The sequence below is a fragment of the Notechis scutatus genome, chromosome 6 (assembly GCF_049901735.1).
Source record: "Notechis scutatus isolate UNSWTSFEM ecotype Mainland chromosome 6, rNotScu1.2, whole genome shotgun sequence".
NCBI classification, from domain to species: Eukaryota; Metazoa; Chordata; class Lepidosauria; order Squamata; family Elapidae; genus Notechis; species Notechis scutatus.
Window position 1 is genome coordinate 5098939 of NC_142014.1, and position 19088 is coordinate 5118026.

The following is a 19088-nucleotide window of genomic DNA, read 5'->3' on the forward strand; positions in this document are numbered from 1 at the left end:
CCTTGACTCTAGATTACACCTAGGATGATTACAATATTTATTGCTGTGGAAAGGCTACCCTTTGCCAGAAGCTACTTGGATGAAAAGTTGGAATGTACATGCAGATAGATTACACAATTCCATGACAAGTTCCCCAACAAGCCAAAGGGTCCCCTTGGAGGGGGGAGCAGGGGTTAAGTGGCTTGATGACAATGTGTTAACCCCTTGTTGTGTTTTGTGTATTGTATTTTTCAGGATGTGATTTTTTTCAAGGGGGGATGCCTGTCAGCTTTGGAAGCCATATTAACACCAGAAGCTTCCACACTGCCACATTCTTGAGACTGGGGAAATGGGAGGAGGGAATTTAGTGGAGCGTATGTGGTTAGACATAGCATTCTTTTTTAAAGTCAAGGTCATGTTATTTCTGCATCTGGCTGAGGAATGGTTGAGGGGATGTCTCAATCTGGGATGGATGGTGATTGGGAAATGTGATGCAATGAAGGGTGCAGGGGGTGGATTTGTAATTTCTTTCTTATTGGAGGGAAACCCAGAACTTTCAGATTTGGGATTTCCCAGATGTGCCAGTTTACTACTCTAATAAAAGGAAACTTTGAGAACATGTCTGTCTCGGAGTTATTGGAGTTGAGGTTTTCTGGAACGCTGACACCATGTCCACCCCGAGGCAGCCCTTTGGTGAAGCACCTTACCTTTGTGGGCAGCCGCAGTGAGCAGAGAAGGCAAGGCATGGAGATCACACGGTTGTCATGGTAGGTCACAGTGACAGTGGGCAAGGCACCGAGATAAGCTGGGCTACACGGTCTGGGCAAGTGAGCGAAGGAGCCAGAGAGTAGCTGGGTGTGGGCATGAGTCTAAGCACTGGCCAAGGCGGGTGAGGCAAGATAAAAAGGATCGGGGGTGGGGCGGGGCGAAGCCAGCCAGTGGTGCGATCAGCTGGTTCTCTGAACTGTGCAAAATCTTAACAATCGGTTTGCCCGAACTGGTCCAACCTGGCTGAATCCATCTCTGGGTGTATGAGGACCCAGATTGTTGGGGGCAATATTGCAATTGACTTTGTAAACCACTTAGAGAGGGCTGGAAAGCACCGTGAAGTGCTTTATAAGTCTAAGCGCTATTGCTATGTTATACAACAGTCTCTTCTACTCAGTGAAAAACAACTGAAGTGTTATATACTGAACACAAATGTATTTATGAATATCAATCCTGATAAATGCTATATTAGTTGGAAGACAAGATGTTCAAGTTCCTTTTTCCTTGGCTATTCTTTCTACTTATAATTTTATTTATTTATTGCTTTCTCTTTTTGGATGCCCTTAATACAAGGTTGCCTGCTTGGACTATCCTGTATTTTTCTTGGCAAGATTTCAGATGTGGTTTTTCATTGCCTACTTCCTAGAGTAGAGAGAGACTGACTGGCTCAAGATCATTTAGCTGGCTTTGTGCCCAAGACAGAACTAGAATTCATGGTCTCCTGATTTCTAACCTGATGCTTTAAACACTTCACCAAACTGGTTCTCTTTATGTCTGAACTCTGTGTAAATCTCTCATAGAACTTGTGCAATGTTATTCCACTAGGATTATAACAAAACCTGGGAACTGTTTCTTAGACAACATGTCAGATGTAGAGGTCCACCCTATCTAAGATCCAAAAATTCCATCAATCAAATTATAATTTTTGTAACCTAGTATTATAAACATATTTTACAACTTACAATTTCCTATAACTGTTTCAACAGTTGGTTTTCCTTTGAAGCTGTGCCAATATGATGTACTCAATAAGGAAGAGCTTTGAGAAAGATCCTAGTCTCAGAGTTCTGATTTGCTTGGGTTCATTAGTCAGAACCTTGACAGTTACATTAAAAAATAAAGTTCAGAGAATGTCAAAGATTAAGAGAAGGAAAATGCATTATTAGAAACAAGAGCTCATGTAAAAAATTATAATGAACCAATAGTGTATTTCATAAATAGAGACTTTGCGGTCTCTATTTGTCCTAACAATTATTTGTCTCAGCAGTGATAAATCTCAAGCAGGACCCATTTTTTGTTAGTATCTCATTTATTTCAGTTCATACACACACACATACCACTCTGGTGATGTGGGTTGCCCTCCTATATTAATTTCTACCTGTGTTTGTATTATCTGCCTTTGAAACATAATTGCAAGTAACAATTTTTGCTATGACTCGGAATATATGGAGATCTTAATGTACCAGTATATAAGCCTGTAGAAAAGGTATAATGTAGCAAAAATTCATTGCTTATTGTTTAGTAAGAATTGCAACTGGATTAGGTATTTTCATTAACACAGCCAGTATTTCTAATTTAATATACTGTTTAAGTTTGATAAGCATTTCTAAGGCTCATCTATAATATATATCCAGCAGCTCTTGTAGTCAAATAAGATTTTTTTATTCACATAAAAGCCTAATACATTTTTCATTAGGCTTTTATGTGGGGGAAAAATCTTGCTTGGCTAGAAGAACTGCTGGATAATATATTGCTTGTAAGCCCAAAATTACTCTCTGTGACTCAGCATGCAAGACAGTTTCCAAAAAAGGAAATAATTCTTTCTCATAAGTTGTTTCATCAAACTCAACTAGCTCAGAGACTCTATGCGGAAAATAGACAGCTAACACATTCTCTACAGGATACACTCTCACTGAGTGTGAATTTTATCTAAAAAGTTATAGAGTGGTGTAAGGCAAGACATTGCAATTCAGAAAAAGGAGCTCATATAGATTCCTTAATATAATTAAACAATTATTCTGTATAAATTTATGCTATATAAAGACTAAATATAACATTGGAGTACCTTGTTTGAGATGGGTGGATAAAGAATATATTAATAAATAATGACAATGTTTGGAGACAATTTTCCCCTTAGCCATCAGTTCCTACCTGCATCTATCAAGTCACATTCAGAAATCCAAAAAAACCTGGGAACCCAGAAACGCTACAAGTTATTCTTGAACCTGAGTATGAGCCATGAAAGGGCAGTTGAAGATCTTAGTTTGATTTTCATACAGAAGATTATGATCTTCTTCACAGTTCTTGGGAGAATCCGCAGTAGAAGGTTGAGCACAAAAATTAACCAGGTGAAGAAATAAGGCTGTTTAGCTTAATTTGCATTTGGATGGGGAAACATGGGTAATTAAAGCTACAGCAATGTAAAAGTCCAGTTCTTGCTATCACATATTTGGCAACATTGTTATTGTGAAGAAGCATTTCTCATTCTTACCCAATTGAATCCTTTGATAGTAGCTAGACCCTTGAACTCTATGACTAGAGGTGTAATGTTTTTTGGAATCTTGCAGTTTCACTTGACTTGAACATTGCTGTTAGTTGAGAATGGATTTAAGGTTTTACAAGCCAGTTATGATAGTAAATTGACAATTTAAAACTACTTTATTTCCTGTTATATCCTGCTAGATGTTCATTACACCACAACTGTGAATTGAAATAAATGTGTGTGTGTGTGTGCGCGCGCACGCATCATAGTTAATCTCAAAAAACCTAAGCAGGGTTGGAATTGGCTAATACTTTGATGAAGGTTCATTAGAAAAGCTAAGACTGGGAAGATTAAAAAAATTAAAATCTTGGAAGAAGATAGTTGTAAGTCACAGTACTATTTCCAAGAAAACTCTGTGTAATACAGTCACTTGAAGTTCAGCTCAGTTCAAACAAGACTTTACCTCCTATTCCTGCATTTCTAAATAAGCCTGGAAATAAATAACCAATAATATTCATAGAGTATTTGAGCTTTCTATAGTACAATTTGCTAACATACCTATTACGTTTGTCAAATGGAAAGCAAAATGTCAAGATTGAACCGCTTTTGAAACTAGTCTTATTGCTATTTAACGTCCCACAGAACTGGGGGGGAGGGAAGGATGAGAAGGAATGCAGACGCTCCAGAGATAGACCGTGCGAGCCAAAAATCTACCAAGAATCACTGCTGCAAGTGTCCAACAAAGAAGTGAACTATTCTCAAACAAAAGGACGATTCATAATTGGACATAACAATTGGATTCATAATTGGACAATCCATGGGTGAAGAGAAGGAGAAGCTATTGTTTAACCATGCAAGCATTGCATGGGAAAACCAGAGTTGGTTTTGATTCTTTAGTACCGGAATTGTATATCCAATAAAGTTTTACTTTGGGGGATGCAAAGTTCCTGAGAGTGACTACTTCTTTTAGGTTCACTAGTCTGACTGTTGACTCTCATTTCAGCTCTCATTTCAACCCCCAGCATAGCCTACTCAGCCACCTCCGAGAGTGCTGGGAGGGGAAAAGAATGACGGTGTCTGGCGCAGAAAGGAAAGTGGAGATGGTGGCGAAGGCTGAAGTTGACACAAGATTAAAAACAGATTTTAAAAAATATTTTTAAAAACATCAAATTTATAATCCTTTTGATTTACCTTTAATGTGATTGTGTATTTGTTAATGAAGGGTAAATTAGATATTTAAAACATTTTATTATAAAAATGACATTTCTTAAGGATGAAACATAAATATATTATGTTAGATACATTTATACCCTGTATTTAATATACCAACTTACTGTATTAGAGCAAATTGTCAAAATTTATACTGATCATTAGGTCTAAACTGATTCAAAACTGATATAAAGCTCTTTCTTACAAACTTTTGAGAGGTTTTTTTCGCCCATACAATTTTGCAAAATTGTACTTTCATACATTAATTTAATCATTCACTCTATACTGCAGATTTTACATTTCCATTGGGTAAAGATTGGTAAGATAATTGATGTCCATGCCGTCACTTGAAAGAGAAAAAGAATTTATCTGGAACATTTTTTTTAACTTATTTATGTATTCAAATTTTATAGCTGCTCATCTTAACCAAATAATTCTCGGAATTTGGAAAGGGATATGAAGACATCGTAGCAATTTAATAAAGTATGCATGTAAGAAAGAATACTCAATAAGATTTCATTTTATTTTCAACCTATTAATTTATAACATTGGAGTGTACTAAATAATAAAGAACAGAATATAACCAGTGCTTGCATTTGAAGGTAACATAGAAAATGAAAGCTTTGCAGTATTGTAACTAGAAAAATGATATGACATGGCAATAACCAGAATTTAGAAAGGTAAAAGGGGAAAAGATATAAAGCCCAGGACAAAATTCTGTGTTGGATTTAAAGCAATAGTAAATATGTTGTGTGATAGACAGTGAAAATAGGAAGCACTGCCTTGAGCTCCTAAACTAGTAGGGAAGTAAATATAATTAAATAAAATGAATAGCATGTAAGAGGAAAGTGAGAGTAAAATGGGCTCTAACAGGAAAGAAAGCAAAAACAAAATGCATTCCTGTAGAAACATCCAATGAATATTTATACAGAAAAGAAAGAGCAGCTATAAAAACATTACACATAAGAGAATTCAAGTTAGAATAAGCTATTTACTGTACTAAACGTGTTCAGAAGTTTTAATGAAGAAATACTGCTGAACTGCAAGTTATGTAGAGATTAAAAATGAGTTGAGTTTATAGGAAAAAGATGTATTTAATAGCTATAAAAGCAACAGGTCAAAAAATAAAAATAAAATAGGAATAGACATGGGACAAAAGATGAAAATGATTAAGTGGAAAGCAAAAATTCCATTTCCATAAATGGTAACTAATTTTGTGAATATTTTATTTTAGAATTATTACTTTAGAAAGTGAAAACTTTATAATATCTATATTATTAAAACTAATTATCTTAAACCCAAAAATATTTAAATGCTGTGATAAGCTAGTACATTTCTGACAATAACAAAAAGCTGTCAGATAAATTTAGTGTAGCATATGTTTAATAGGATTTTGATACTATTGACTGTTGCACAATACATTAGCATTTATTAAACCAGTTACAAATGTATATTCAGTTATTATATTGCATATAAATCATTCTTCCACAAATCGTAAGCATTCAACTACATAGAAAATAATGGATTTTTTATTTTTATAATATCCATCTATTGCTGCTTTTGACTTAGTTTCAAAGAGCAATGCATACAAACATACTAATTCCTCATTCCTATGTAGTAATACACTGTTGCATTATAGTTATCATCTAGGTTTTGCCAAAATATATTAGTATTAAGAAAGTTAGAATGAAATTATATATATACAGATATGCTTCCTAACTTGTATCATTCAAACTCTGACAATTTGAGAATATCAAGCACTGCAAATGTTTTTAACAACAGATGATGACGATTTACCTAGTGTGCATACTAGTGTGAAAATTAAACAATGTAGTTATCAAGTCCAGGTAACATTAATAGCATTATAGATATTGATAATGTGTAGATTATCTTTTGTATCAGTTTAATATATATGCCCTCTTTTTGTGAGACATCTTATATAAAAGATCCAAATTTACTACACACAGTAAAAAAATAATAATCAAGGAGCTTTCCACAATCCCTCTTCAGAAGCCTGCTACAAAAGTAATGCCTCAAAATTATCTAGGTTTCACACACACACTCTTAAAAAGCTGATCACAGAAATTTGACTGAGGCAAATGCAAATATTTACCTTAGCTGAAGAATTTCCTTTTGTTCTTTTGTCTATAATAAATACCTTAAATAAATGCTCTGAAATGTAGATAGCTGCACCCCAAAACTTCACATATTCTCTTCTGTGGTAGAAAGCAAATTAAAAGAGGAAGACGGAGCAGGGATGACTTGAGATTTCAAGCTGTGACCTCAGAGCAAAGCACAGCTGTTATCATCTCTCAGCCAACCTTAGGAGGAAAACAAGCTAGAGGCTGGAAACTAGCTCTCTAGATGGCTTACAACATTTTTTAAATCGCAGTTCTGGCCTGATTTGACTGCAGTCGTTTTCTGCAAAGGTTCATCTCATAATAATGAGATCCATATTATTCAGTTTCCAGACTAAAAACAAGAAAATGCATAATACATAAAATAATCAGGATACTTCCTGCAGCTAGCACTGCAGTCCATAATGGAAATATATTGATCAGATTTCTAAAATAATCAAGAAGAAGCACTGACTCACTGCAGCAAACAGTTGGTCCAGCCTACATCAGAGACAGATCTAAGTTTTCCCTCCCTGCAGCACTGAATTGCAATACCAACGTGCATGACATGATACAGCTAAATTTCTTCCCACATCTTTATTTTATATACTGTCTTTACTGTTGGATGAAAAAAATACATTGTCAATTACTCTTTTTTCCTTTAACAATTTATTCTAAATGCTCAATTCTATCAAATAAAGATTTTCTCCTACTGCCATGGGATATAGTTTACTAAGATCAGAAAACAAGAATAATAAACATTAGATTTTATTTGCTACTTTAATCATGTTATACATATTGTAATTTGTATTGCTACACTGGAATTAAATGTCTTGAAAATTACAATACTTAAATAATATGAAATTCATTTCATCAAATTGACAGCAATTAATGAGCGTTGGCTATAATCAATTACATCTACTCCTAGTATTCCTAGCTACTTCCTGTTTTCAGAAAACTGAATTTTATAAAATGGGATACAACTCAAATAAATTATGAAATAGGAATTTTAGAACATAGAGATTCTAAATACAATTTTTAAAAGTTACAACTTTTCAAATGGGAATTGATATATTTCTAAAAACATTCTTCATAAATTAAAACTGTTTAAGGACACAAACATAAGTATTTGCTTCTCTTTAAAACTGAATTCAATATAACAATAATAAAAGGGAGGGTGGAGAAAAAGGTTTGCAGAAATGTCACAAGTTCTAATAATATCAAAAACAAAATCCATTCTAATCCTTAAAATTACATTAGGTTCATTGTGACAAATAAAGTTTAACATCAACCTGTTCCAATGAATTCGGTGCATAAAACATTTGAAAGAAAAATTCAGTCAGAGATGGGATTCAGCCAGTTCAGTCCAATTCGGCTGAATTGGTTAAGTCTGTGTGCAATTCAGAGAATCGGTTGATCCCACCACTGGCTAGCCCCGCCCCTTGTTGGCCCCACCCCTCACTCCTCCCAGGCACTCATCGCCTCAGCCAGCCTCACCTGAGGCCATTTTGGCATCTCAGTGTTCCTTCATGGGTGGCGGTCTGCAGGTGGGGGTGTCAGCAGGATGGAGGGGGTCCTCCTTCCGTGCCAAAGGCTTTCCTCTTCCTCCTAGCTGCTGCCGTTCCTACACCTGAGCACTCCTGCACCCTCCTGGCCTGCATTTGCTGCTTCAGCATGCCCTATGTCTGCCTGCACGAGCTCATTGAGCAGTTTGCCAAGCACGCCCCGCTGCCCCGATGCAAGTACGCCATTCCCACCCTGCATGGCGGACTGTGGTACCATGTGAACCCAGAGACACTTCACTTCCAGTGCCGGAGAGGGCAGGAAAGGGAAGCAGCCGGGCTGCTGCTGTCTTTCATTGGGGCACGTGTAGCGAGATGGGGCTCCTTTTGCTGTCTCTCCCCCCCCCTCGCCAGGCATGGCAGGGCTTCCTGCATTCCTCACTTAGTCACCCTCCCCATTTATCAATGCAATTTGGGGGTGGCAGGTGGGAAAGGGTGGGGCAACTCCTGGGCTGATTGGCTCCTTCCCAGCAGCTCTCTTGCAGGGCATGGCCGGCCGTGGGTTGGGGGGAAAGTTGCTGGGAAGCAGGGCAGTCAAGGGATGTGCGGTGGAAAGGCTTGCCTGGGGCTTTGGTGGCATGTGCCCTGTGAGCTGCACTGCTCATCCAGGCTTGGCCCTTCCTTCCGTGGGCTGCCTTCTTCAAGCACCCAAGAATTGGTCCCCGAAACGGGATCTGCTCTATGCCCCTGTAGGATTTCAGCCTCCAGATCCCTGTGAGGCAAAATAACTACTTTCATTTGCAGCTGCAGCTGCCATGCCCCCCACTTCATTCTCCTCCCCCCCAAGGCTCTGTGGACAGCGATGCTTGCCAGGAAAGGCTCTGCTATTTTGAACTTCCTGCTTAGGAGCAAAACTCAGCAGTCTTCAGGTTGCCCTGTAATTCTTTTAATTTTCAGGGCCCTTGCTAAGTCCACCCTCCAAAGCTACCATTTAGCTGACCTGTTTGCCAATAAAGGGGGTGAAAAAAATGGACTTAGCCAGGGTGAGGGTGCTCAGCGCAGGCAGAAACCTTGCAGCTCTGTGGCCCCAGGATGAGCCTCGTTGGGGCATCCTGCATCTTCTACACCTGCACCTCTAATAAGGGGCTAGAAGGGACCAGCCTCTCCTTGCAGCTTCCGGGACCCAGGGACCCCTCAAAAGTGCCCATTCCATTTAGCATCTGACCACATTATCAGGCTTTGAGTCTTGGCCTACTTCTTTTTGAAGAGTTATATTTATTTTTTTTAGATAAAAATGCCCAGAATAGAAGCCTTGATCTCCAAAGGCATGAATGTTCTGGAAAGCTTCACTCACAACATTTTGGAAGATGCGGCTCTCATGTGAGCAGTTCCTCTCCCTGTCTCTTTTCCCCTCTTGGCTTCTTATAATGCCTTTCTTAGGGAACACAGTCAGGTACTAAATTTCAGAGGTCTCCAACCTTGGCAACTTTAAGTCTTGTGGACTTCAACTCCCAGAATTCTCCAGCCAGCTATGCTGGCTGGAGAATTCTGGGAGTTGAAGTCCACTAGTCTTAAAGTTGCCAAGGTTGGAGACCTCTGAGGTACTTCAATGCCCTGAAGGTCCTTGGCCTGCCTAGCCCTCACCTTCTCCCTTCACAGCAAAAGGAGATTTTTCTCTGTGTCACAGAGGCTGGGCATTTTTCTGCACAGGCCGTTCTTATACATTCTCATTAGGGGTAGTCCTTGACTTATGGCCACAACTGAGCCAAAATTTCCATTGCTAAGCAAGATTTAAGTGATTTTCCTTGCCACCATTAAGTGATGTTCAATAGTAGTAAAAAAATATTGTATTTTGTTGAAGCATTTGAGGTGAGCGGCTGGGAGGCGTGGCCAGGCGTAGTGAGTGACGTCAAGCTGGCCACACCCATCCAGTCACATGCTCACCCAGCCACACCTACCCAGCCTGTCATTAGGGCACAGAACCAGTTGTTAAATTATTTGAATCCCACCACTGAACTCTGTCAACAAATCTCTATAACCACACATGAAAACATCATATTTATTAACTATAGCCATGAATTTTGTAAAATGTGAATAAATATCTTTTAAAATTATTTTCCAATGTTTACAAGAGCATCCCAAAATACCATTTCCCAACAGGAAACTACTATAGAAAACTGTTTTGTATTGTTTCTAATTAATGAAGAAGAAAAAGCTACTTTCCAAATGAAATGAGACTTCTCACCATGACTAGGAATGCCATTTCTAATGACAAAAAACTAGAATAATTCTGCAGTTAATCAGCGTTCTTCACACTTATGTTCCCTTTTTTTCAAAGATTTCTCTGTATACAGGTATTGTTTTCAAAACAAACTCAAGAGTTTATACATTTTCTCACTAAAAAGCTTTTTTTTTAAAAAAAAAAAAAACTTCCTCTTCCTCGTCATGCTCCTCCTCTTTCAAAAAGAGAATAGTCTTTGTTTTTCAATTTAATCAAGTATCTATTATAGTTTAAACTAATCTCAGCATATGGAAGCATGAGGTTGGGAAATGTCATATACTATAATGAAACTATGATAACCAGATTTAATCTAATATAGTACAGAGCTGTTTAAACCAAGGTGAGTCAGGTAATCTTTGTCATTTATCTACATAATTTCTTTTTTGATGCAATTTATTATGACAGACATTAAAACCATTACATAATGGCTTACAATGGATTTCAGAATAGAATATTTAAAATAGAATAGAGTTGGAAGGGACCTTGGAGATCTTCTAGTCCAGTCCTCTGCTCAAGCAGGAGATTCTATGCTATTTCAGATAAGTGACTGTCTAGTCTCTTAAAAATCTCCAGTGATGGAGCACCCATAATTTCTGAAGGCAAACTATTCCATTGGTTAATTGTCCACACTCTCAGGAAGTTTCTCCTTAATTCTAGGTTACTTCTCTCTTTGGTTAGTTTCCAATCATTGTTTCTTGTCCTGCCCTCTGGTGCTTTGTAGAATAATTTGACCCCCTCTTCTCTGTGGCAGCCCCTCAAATACTGGAATACTGCTATCATGTTGCCCCTAATTCTTTTTTTTCTTTAGGCTAGCCAAACCCAAATCCTGCAGCTGTTCTTCATATGTTTTAGTCTCCAAGCCTTTGATCATCTTCTCTGAACTTTTTCCAAGGTCTCAACATCTTTTTTGTAGTATGGTGACCAAAATTGATAGCAGTATTCCAGGTGTGGCCTTACTAGGGTTTTATAAGGTAAAGGTAAAGGTTCCCCTCGCACATAAGTGCTAGTCATTTCCGGCTCTAGGGGGTGGTGCTCATCTCCGTTACAAAGCCGAAGAGCCAGTGCTGTCCAAAAACATCTCCGTGGTCATGTGGCCGGCATAACTAAATGCCAAAGGCACACGGAGTCTGCAAGCAAGCCCCGGTCGAGTCAACTCTCAGCCTGGCCTAGGCCGCCACTGCAATCCCCAGTCAAGCCGACTCCCATGCCGGCCTAGGCTGTTGCGTTGTCCCTTCCATCGTCCCTGGGTTTGCCTGGCATGCTTCGCCACCAGTGCCATGGCTCCATTGCACGTGGTGCTCATGAGCTATCTATCTAGCTGCCCCCCACTGTCCCCAGTGTCCAGTGCCACTTCCTGCTGCTTCCTGCTCCTTCCCAGAGCTTCCTACTGTTCCCAGCATTTCCCATGCTTACCGGATCTTCCTGCTTGCCTCTGAATGCCATCTGAGAAGCCACATGGCTATGGCCACACTGGCTGGGAGAACGTTCCTCTCCCCCTGGCTGGGAAGAAGCCATATGACCATGGCCACTCTAGCTGGGAGAAAGCATTCTCCTTCTCCCCCTGGCCGTGAAGAAGCCGCATGGGCATGGCTGCACTGGCTGGGAGAATGTTCTTCTGCCCCTGGCCAGGAAGAAACAGCATGGCGATGCACTATCCAGGAGAGAGTGTTCACTTTCTCCCCCTGGCCAGGAAGAAGCTGCATAGCCATGGCCGCACTAGCCAGGGGAGACCGTTCTTCTTCTCCCCGTTGCCGCCACAGCTGGATCCGGTGGGGGAATGCTCCCCTGATGGGCGGGTGGCCAGTGCCGCCCTGGTGTGCTCTGCCCCCGTTATCGCCACCACTGGTACTGGCTGCCGCCGCCGCCATCCAAGAAAACTCTCTGCTGCCAGCACAGTTCCGGGACGCGCCGTCACCACCACTGCTCACTCTCCCCTCCCACCACTCACCTTTTGCCTTTTGCTGCTGCTGCCGAAGCCACCCAAGAAAACTCCCCACTGCTGGTGTAGATCCGGGACATGCCACCACCACCACCGTTTGCCTTCTCATCAAGAGCCTTCCTATCGGCAAAAGAGGCTCTGCAGCCCCAAAAAACAACTTATGAACACAACTGGAGTGAGCCCCCACCCCACCCTGCCACCCCCCCAGGTATGACAAGCCCCAGATTGGGACTCGGCACACAGGGCTTTGCTGGAGCTGAAGGGGCTGGCCTTCACCTCTGCCACCAGCCGTGGGAGAAAGATTAGGGCAAGGTAAAGCCAAACCACTGCCCAGGCAAGAGATGCCGGCGGGGGTGGGCGAGGCTGCAGGGCGAACCTGGCTGGAAGTTGTTTGTAAATCTTCCCAAAAGTGGGACAGGAGGAAGATCCACAGCTGTCCAGGATGATTTTATAATAAGAGGGTACGTTTGACCTGGGTACGTTTTTATTAGACAGCCTTTCCTGATTTTTGCTTGTATCACTGTTGGTCTCAATGAGCCACTCATCTACCTTTTGGTGATATGCAGTTAATCATGCATTGCTTAATTAGTTTGTTAAATCTCCATCTTTTCATAGAGCAAGATAATTATGTTTATGAATTGCACTTTGAAGCACTTTCCATTTTGACAACTTAGGAAAGAAGTGTTGTCTTTTGGGTTTACCTGAATAAAATTCAGGTAAATCAGGGGAAGGTTAATTTGAAAATGAGCAGTAAAAGAGAAGCATGTTTCTGTACATAACAGAAAGGAAAGGAAACACTGAGAAGTGTTGAGGAGAGGAGGGATGTGAGTGTGAGTCAGGGGATTCCAGACTGGAAATATTGTTTTGCATTCTAGTTAAATTAGAAATGGTTCTTTGTGAAGGATCTTTGAAAATTTTGGAATATTGCAATAAGGCCCAAGAAAAAAATAATTTAAAAAAAAATTAATTAAAGGAGAAGAGAAAAAAAAAGACATCCACTAACTGACTGCTTTGAAAATGCCTTTCAAGATGTGTTTTCAATTGTAGGATTGGAAATATTTGCTTGACTGTATGCTTCAATGTTCAAAAAGAATAATCTTTATCAGTATAAGCAGAGATGTATTCTTCAAGCTTTAATGCATTTTGCAAAAATCATTGTAGTAAACTGAACACCACTGTAGAATATCATTTCTCACCAAAAATGCAATTTTAATGGAGAGTAAAGTAAGATTTTACACAGGCAAGAAAAAAAATGTATAGAATAGGTGGTGCCTGGCTCAACTGGACGTAACTGTGAGATGGATCTGTGAGATGGAAACTTATCAAAACAGATCCAACCAAGAAATAAGAAATTTCCTGACAGTGAAAACAATTAATCAGAGAAATTGGATGCCTTCAGTAATTGTGGGTATACTATCACTGGAGGTTTTTAAGAAGAAATTTGTCCATAATAGTATAGGGTCTCATGCTTCAGCTGGGGATCGATTAGAAAACCTCCAAGGTCCCTTCCAACTCTGTTATTCTTTATAAATTTCTCCACTCAGTCTTTCCAAGAGAATGATGATAAACAATATTTGGAAATGTACATCAGGTCTTCTGATAGCAAAACCTCATCTTATTGGCTAGTATATCAAGGGGAAGATGACTTTGAAAAAGCTTCCTCTCTCACCATAACATGAAAGACGAGGTGAGGACTGGCTGGGAGGGAAGGGGCGAGGAAAAGCCAGGCGATGCACCCCCCATGTGAGTGACATCGAGTTGGCCACGCCCACTCAGTCACATTTATGGTTAAGAAAAATCTGTAACTATGCCAATCTGAATGGTTATAACTTGTCTTAACTGCATTCTACTATTTTGTCCTAACTTAGAAAAAATATTAATATATATGTTCAGTTGCCATTAATCCAAGAAAAAAAAAGTGTGATGCAGGAATAGCCATAAAAAAGAGCTAGTATTAGATGTTTTTCTGCTCCACTTTTTTTTTCGACACCCCAAATCTGGTGCATGGAGGCTTTGTATGGAAAACAAAGAAGCTGTGAAAAGGTTTAGCCTTCCTCCATATGGCACAAGATGGCACTATTGTCAGTTACATCATCCTGGGTTTTCTGTTTTTTCCCCAAGTCGTCATCATCAATATGTGTAAGTAACACAAAGGTTCTGGGATAGTGGTCATCAGGACAGAGGAAATAGGATGGTGATTATTTAGAAGATGGTAATTCTTAATGGTATTCATAGCAAAATTGATCAACTTCCTGAATGTCCACATTCGTATAATAGCCAATTATTATTTTTAAATGTTGTGGTTTTTTAATCTTCTAAGTCTCTTCTCTCTCAACAGATAAATCTTAGTTTTATATTTTGTTTTCAATAATGGTAGTTTTATTCAAAACAAAAACCTTTAGATCAGTGGTGAGATTCAAATATTTTTACTACCAGTTCTGTGGGCGTGGCTTGGTGGGTGTGGCAGGGGAAGGATACTGTAAAATCTCCAGTCAGAGGTGGTATCTGCTGGTTCTGCGAACTACTCAAAATTTCTGCTACCGGTTCTCCAGAACTGGTCAGAACCTGCTGAATACCACCTCTGCTTTAGATAAATGCTATTAATCTGAAACTCATTAGTCTCTTGCCAATAAAAAAACACAAAGCATATGTAGTACTACATAATGAAAAAGTTGTATGAATGACCTCTTCTGTGGTTAGCAGAAGAGCCCATTCCAACCCAAATTAATAGGATACACAGATTTTCTTCAATGTAAAATACTTAAACTGAAGGCGTGCTCTGAAGAGGACTTCTGTGTCTGGCACCTTGTCCTGCCATTGGATCCTCAGAAGTCTGTGGAGGCAGGTTGTGTGGAAGTGGTTCAGTTGCCTAGCATGCCTGCTGTATACAATCCAAGTCTCACTGGCATACATCAGGGTAGTTAGCACTGCTTGGTAGACTTTGTAGCAAGGCTTATTCCATGGCGGTCCCACATGGTAGAAGTTTCTCTCAAACCAGAGAAAATGGTCCGAAAACGGCCTGAAAAATGCCTGAAAACACCCCCAAAATGGCTGAAAACATGACCTGAAAAATGACCTGAAAAATGCCCCCAAAACGGCCTGTTTTTTGAGGCATTTTCAGGCCTTTTGGTGCCATTTTCAGGCTGTTTTTCATGCCATTTTCAGGCCATTTTTGGGGCTCTTTTCCAAGCCAAAAATGGCCTGAAAGCAGGAAAAAAAGCGTGAAAAATGGCCCAAAAAAGACCTGAAAACAGGCCGAAAAACAGGCGGAGGCAGGGCCAGCCAGTGGTGGAATTAGCCCCAACTGGCTGAATCCTACCTCTTCTTTTGAGGCAAGTGGCCCAGGAGGTGGGGCTGGGTATAATGAGTGATGTTACCCACCCAGTCACATGACCAACTGGCCAAGCCTACCCAACCAGAGAACCGGTTGTTAAAAAATTTGCAGCCCACCACTGCTTTACAGGTTACTTTTCAAGGCTGATGTAACTATGAATGGTTATTAAATTACTGTTTGTAAGTTGACGATTGCCTGTATTTGTATGTTTGTTAGATTTGGAAGCCACCTGAACTCTTATACTTAAAACAAGAAAACATTAAAAAGAATCTAACTGTCTGGATTAACCAGAAACTAAGCTGATAAGAGAATAGACAAAATAAAACATTTCTTCACATGGTGCATAATTTATTTCTGTAATTCTTTATCACAAGATAGTGATATTTACCAAATTAGATGGGTTTTTAAAAGCTAGTAAATAAACAGAAGGCTGATTGATCCAGTGCAGAATGCCTCTGTGGCATTTCTGCAAGGATTCTATATTGGGGTCGCCAACCTTTTGGATCTTAGGGACCACCAAACTCATACTTTTAAATCCTGAGGACCACTAATATGATTTTTTTAAAAAAAGCTAATATATTTAATATAAAAACCAATCTACAAACATCAACTCCATCAACCAATCAAGAAATAACAACGCAGCCAGCCTATCTATCTATCTATCTATCTATCTATCTATCTATCTATATATATATATATATATATATATATATATATATATATATATATATATATATATAAAATGTTTTCTTAAGTTTTTGTGGATATTTATATGTATGGTATTCAGCTTTGTCCAGGTATTTTCCCACGTCATTATAGTTGTGCTTTTAAAGTTGTAGTGACGTTTCGGCAGAATCTCATCTGCCATCATCAGTTTTCTGGATTAGGTTCATCTGTGTGTCAGGCTTTCACATCCGTTTCTGTTTTAAATTTGGTGCTAGCCTACTGCTGTGTTAGAATGGTTTTTTCTTCATCCTGATTGGTTGGGAGTCTTGGTCTGTGTTTATTGGTCTTGGAGTTTGCTGTGTTCTGCTTGATTGGTGTTTCTAATATCTTCTGTCTGTTTTGTAGCTTTTTTTGTCTTGATTGGCTGGCAACATGGTGTTTCCTGTATTGGGGGCTTTTAGTGCGGCTTGGCTTCGGGTGAACAGTCGGCTATCGTTTATTAGGAAGCTAGGTTTCATCAGGGTGGCTGGTTGGGGTGTGTTTGAGCTGGAGGTATCAGGGGGGATCTGTTTGTGCCCAGATTTTTGTTTGGCTTGTGGTGTAATTTTTTTGTTTGTTTGCGAGTGCAGGCTTCCAGATAATTGACAGTCTGGTGCAGTCATCTCTTCTATTCATGCTTTCAGGTCTTTTTTCAATCCCTATAGCTTCTCTGATAATTCTGTAGCTGGGGTTTTCTACAGTGGCTAGGGTTTTGGTGCCATTGAAGTCGATGCTATGACATGTGGCTTTCATGTGTTGGACTAGTGAGCTTTTTTACTGCATTTTTGTGTTCATCCAGGTGGGTACTTAATCTTCTATTGGTCTGTCCAATGTATGTGGCAGGACATGTTGTGCAGGGGACTTCATATATGCCTTGGTTTTCCAGGTCAATTTTATCTTTGGGGTTTCTTTGGATGGCTGCTATTTTTCTGCCTGTTTTGAAGGCAGTCTTGATGTGATGCCTGTGTAGTATCTTACTGATTTGTCTATAGTACCTCTTCTATAAGGCAGGACAGCTGTTCCATAGGTCTGTTCATCTTCTAGGTCTCTATTATGTCTCAATATGTTTTTGTGGATCAGGCCTGTGATTTTGCTTTTGTGGAAGCTGTTGGCTGTCAGTATTTTAGTCAGGGTGCATAGTTCAGTCTTTATGTGTGTCTTGTCTGCCAGGCGTTTGGTTCTGGCAATTAGTGTTTTGGCCACGGAGTTTATCTGTGCTGTGTGGTGGTGGGATTGGGAGTTGAGGTAGTGGTTGGTGTGTGTTTTCTTCGGGTATATGGTGTGTCCTAGTGTGCCATCTGTTTTTTTGTAGATTAGTACATCTAGGAATGGTAGTTGTTTGTTTGTTTCTGTTTCCATGGTGAATTTGATTTTGGGGTGTGTGCTGTTTAGGTGTGTTAGGAAATTGTTTAGGTTTTCTTTTCCATGGGGCCAAATAACAAATGTGTCATCAATGTATCTTAACCATGGTTGGGTTTGTGGGTGGCATTTGCCAGGGCTCTGGATTCGAATTCTTCCATGAACAGGTTTGCAATAATGGGTGACAGTGGTGATCCCATAGGGGCTCCTTCAATTTGCTTGTATCTTTGTCTTTTGTATATGAAATGTGTGTTGGTTAAGCATTGTTCTGCTAGTTCCATAAGGTGTTTGGGTGTTTGGTATTTGTTTTTGATGATTTCTAGGCTTTCTTTTATCGGGACTTGAGTGAATAGTAAAACCACATCGAAACTTACAAGCAGATCTGTTTGTTCCACATGTAGATCTTTGATCATTTCTAAAAGATGACATGAGTTTTGTACATGTGAAGCTGCTACCTTCAGCATGGGGCTGTAGCTGCTTTGCTAGGTATTTGGCTAGATTTTGTAGTGGTTGTTGAGGTAATTCCCTGTTAGGAGAATAAGTGCACAGTGCACAGGGAAAGTAGTGAGAGTGATGTTGAATAACACACGACCAGTACACAGATACACTCAATAGTAAAATGTAGGTTTTACTTCCAGTAAATGGTTAAGCAAAGTCCAACAAACAGTCCAAATACACGGTTAAAGCAGTCAGTATTCAGTCCAGGGATAATCCAAAATCAAAGTCCAGTATCATAGACAGTTCAGTAAATAGACTCACAGTAATCCAAGAAGAACGACGATCAGCAACAGTCGACAGGGAAAATGCAAGAACCAAGAACATTGACCATCAGAACTTCTAGGAACTAGCAACTAACAACAGCAGAACTAACAACCCAGGTTTCTGGCTCCATCTTATGGCCATTTGAGGAACCACACCCAATTACAATTTTAGCATTCCCTTAAAGAGACAGTATTAAATGTCTATCGTGGTTTATATATTTCCAACCCAACTGTTAGGTGACTATCAATTCCTAACAGTGGTGCCCCTCTGGAACTGACTATGGGTCTGAGAGGTATGCCTTCTTTGTGTATTTTGGGGAGGCCATATAGTTTGAGGCATCTGGAAGATTTTTCTCTTGGGATGATCATCTGTTGGATCTCTTTGCTCATGTTGCTGGTTATGATTTTCTTCCAGATATGTGGTTGGGTCCGTGTTTATGGGTTTGTATGTGGAGTCTTGGAGTAGGTCTGTCAGTTTTGTCTTTAGTCTTTTCTGTACATTACTACTGTGGCTTTATCTGCTGGAAGCATGATTATGCTGCTATCGTTCTTTAGGGCTTGCAGGGCTTTTAGTTCCTCTTTGTGTAAGTTGCTTTTGGGTGGTTTGCTTGTGCATAGGATGTTAGTGACTTGGTGTCTTATTCTATCAGCTTCA

General features: G+C 39.7%; 1 protein-coding gene across 3 annotated transcripts in view; it reads right to left on the reverse strand.

Annotated features, from left to right (window-relative positions):
- Positions 1-19088, reverse strand: part of CNTN1 (contactin 1) — a 290436-nt gene that overhangs the window by 234522 nt on the left and 36826 nt on the right. Inside the window, exon 1 of one of the 3 annotated variants that reach the window (XM_087969238.1) lies at positions 6594-6781. The exons of 1 other annotated variant lie outside the window; for it this stretch is intronic. The gene's annotated coding sequence lies outside the window, so the exon portion shown is untranslated. Of the gene's footprint in view, positions 1-6548; positions 6782-19088 lie in introns of those variants that run through there. One more of the 3 variants, XM_087969237.1, reaches the window with a different exon arrangement.